The sequence below is a fragment of the Mirounga leonina genome, unplaced genomic scaffold, assembly GCF_011800145.1.
Source record: "Mirounga leonina isolate KUSES-001 unplaced genomic scaffold, KU_Mleo_1.0 Mir_127, whole genome shotgun sequence".
Lineage (NCBI taxonomy): Eukaryota > Metazoa > Chordata > Mammalia > Carnivora > Phocidae > Mirounga > Mirounga leonina.
The window spans coordinates 36782441-36786210 of record NW_023270316.1 but is presented as its reverse complement, the minus strand read 5'-3'; positions in this window follow the sequence as shown (position 1 = coordinate 36786210).

The window sequence follows — 3770 nt, the reverse complement described above, 5'->3', positions numbered from 1 at the left end:
GAGCCAAAGGCAGATGCTTAATGACTGAGCCACCCAGGCGCCCCAGAAGAGCCAAGTCTTAATCACCAACCCACAGTCCTATGAGCCAAATAAATGCTTATTAATTTTAGAAACTGATGGTGGCTTGTTATAAAATTTGATTGAGGCAATAAGGCAATAAGCATTTGATAAACTGAAATGTCTCCCTTCTGTTATTATTCTATATTTGTTTTTTGAAAATTCTAATATTTAAAAAAGTTTAAGGTATTTTCAGTTAAACAATGACATGTTTTGCTGTATATATTTGTAACAATAAGTCCTCTTATAAATTAATTGCTTTAAATATAGTTTACCAAATCAGGAAACTGTCATGGTTAACTGAAAACTGCAGTGATAATATTATTTAAAAATTTTAATAAGCTCTTCAATTTAGATGTAAGAATAAACAATCATGCTACTATTCTGAAATGAAATTTCAGAATAATGCATATTAATTACTTTAAACTGAAAATAAGATGACAAGTGTTACTAATTACTTACATATGACAAGAAAAAAGTTCAAATACGTTAAAGTAAAGTACATCTAAATCATGCTTCTAATCCGTATTCAACCTAGGAAAAATTCAGACACATATAATCTGTAAGATTATGTTCATAGTTAACAGAAATCATATGATAGAAGGGGTCAGTTTAATTTTAGAAAACTGGGATATTCTAGACTGGATTCATTTATTTTTCTGGTAGACATAGCCAATTATTAGTAAATCAGAGATAGTCTATCCTTCTTCGAATGGCTTCACAACCAACTACTTTTCTCCTACAACAGCATTAAGTCATGTGTCCCACAGTTCCTGAACCAATCTTAAGATTAAAGCAGGCAGTAGAGCACCAGGTAAACTTTGGAATTAAGTTAAATTCCACAGATGTCAGCTATTAGAGCCAACAAAATTCACTGTGTTTCCAAGTCCCCTTCACTGATGACATGTCTGAAAATTTGGTTTTCCAGAGGCAAACTTCCATATAGCCTCCTCTATAGTGCAGAAAGTGAGTGAGTCCAAAATCTGATGCAGGTATATAAAGGAATTTAATAAGTGATAAGTGTTACTTAATACATTGAATAAAAGATGACTTAGTCACTTAGCGATTTCCACAATAGATTATTATCTGATAAAGTGAAGTTACGCACATTCTCCACTTCTTTCCATCACTACCACCAAAATACAACAATTTTTGAATGGATATGTGAAATAGCTATATGTTAATATCTGTACCCATATACAGTGGTTTGCTAGGGCTGCTATAATGAAGTATCACAGATTGGGAGGCTTAAATAACTAATTTATTTCCTCATAGTTCTGGAGTCTACAAGTCTAAGATCAAAATGTTGGCAGGATTGTGGTCTGAGGTCTCTCTCTTTGGCTTCTTTATGGTCATCTTCTGTGTCTTCACATGGTCGTCCCTTTGTGTGTCTGTGTTTTAATGTTTCTTATTAGGACCCACTCATGTGACTTCACTTTACCTTAATTATCTCATTCAAGTCCCTATCTCCAAATGTTGTCACATTCTGAAGTACTGGTGGGTTAGGAACTCAACATATAAATTTTAGGAGAATACCGTTCAGCCCGTAACACCATACATAAGATACAGATATACTTCAAGATATAGGACATCCTAATGTAACACATAAAACATATCATCATAAAAAAGAGAAAATCTAGAATCTATACAAAAAAAAAAAGAAGAGTTATGTATTTGTTCAAATGAAAAATAAAGAAAAACTCTCCATAGCAAAATTTACTATTAGCAAAATGGATGAATATACAAAGATTCAGAAAAACAGTTGCAATACACACCCCATAGAAAAGCTCTAAATATTAATATGAAGAAGATCTTTGGAGAAAGAATACAATCAGGATGGAATGGATAAGGAAAACAAAAGGAAAATGAACATATTAGATTTCCATACCTGAAAAACCATGTCTTTCTGAGCTTGGGAAATCCCTGTATATTGGATCTAATCCTACCAAACATCTCTGAGTTAAGATCAGCTTCTCTGGTCAAGATGGATTTTTCTCAACCACCCCATTCCATTCTGTAGAGAAAGCTGAGATGCTGACTTCCCTTTTCCAGCTGGTCCCAGTGGCGTAAACTGATCTCTTGACATCATCATCATCAAGATGGCTGATAGCACTATCAGAGGAGGAAAGTCCAAATTGGCAGGGGATTGGTTACCCTAGCTCACTTCTGGCAAATGGGAACTTACTCACAGCCACTTGCCATTATTTCCTGCTGTCTCACATGACTAGAGTAGTAGTGTCAGTGGTCTGTGTGGATACATCAAGGACAGCGCAAAGTGGGGATTCAAGTTCCCAACCTATTCCAGAATATCTACACAACATCTCTAGGATACAGTAGTACTGTGTAGAATGTTTCTGAACCAGCTTTAAGTTATAATGCTTTTTATCTATCCAGAGCAATTAAACTGGGATCTTGTTGAGCCACACTCTTAAATTGAATGGTTGAATTACAGAAGTAAGTTACTTTGCTGGTGAGTGGGTCTTAACAGATCCTTTACAATCACAACTCTACATCACTTTATCCTTCCCAATAAATGAGTTCTTTTTAATTCTCATGAAACCCTATGAGCTGGGAAGATATTATATACTAGTTTTGGCATATGTAAAAATCTCAGGTTCCATCCCTTGACATGAATAAGAACTGAGTTGCTATTCTGCAACAAGGGATTGTCCCCTATAAGGATGTTTTCCAAACTGTTCCATGCCCTACCTATAATGATATATCATGTTAATCCAAGGACTGTTGATAAGCCTTTTAGGACTTGATTTTAGAGAATTTTTCATCCTACCCAGAGTGGGTGAATTGATATATTAGCATTCAAAATCATCCTTAAAGTTTTGGTTTTTTGAAATTTCATGATAATGGGGACATTCTTCATAATTTATCATGAATTGTAGACAATTTTCTTCCTAAAGACTCATTTTTTTAGTCTTTGTCATAACATTATTATTTAATATGATCCTTCTGTACACAGTATAAATACCACAACATCAACACATGTTAAACCTTGACAAAGAGAGCATACATACTGTTTTCCATTCTATGATAAGGGACACATTTCTTTCCTAGTAGAAGAAGGATCAAATACAAAGAATTAAATAAATTTGTTTAAAGCATATTTAGATATTGAAGAAATAGATGAGGTAGAAAGTACATTTTTGAATGTCATTACAGGGTTACAACAGAGATACTGAAAGTAGACGTCTATTGATAGAATTCCAGTAAGCATGGTTTAATTCCAAATCAGTCACAGTTCTGACTCAGACAGAAAAATCTTTTTTTTTTTTTCCAATCTACTTTGTGCACGTTGTTAGTGAACATATTAGTTAATGACCTGAAGGCAAATCCCTGACAATGTGATTTTGTGCTAATTGTGTGGAAAAATATTTCTAGCTTTTAAAAATGCTACATTCTGAGATGCTAGAGGGAATTCATCTTCCCTATTTGAGCTGTTATATTCAACCTTCCTCAAGGGCACCGAATCATATTGAATGAGTCATCCAGTATTCACATCATATCTAAAATCAAGGAAAACTCTCAAGAGGAAATGTTAGGGATTAAACACTCTCATTCTGTTTACATTCAGTTGGCATTAAAATAAATAAGTTATAAAATCAAGTGTATTAGACTACAGATATTTTAATATCTCATTTTCATAGTGCCTTATATTAAAATGTCAAACCTTTAGATACATTATAACAATATTTTTATCT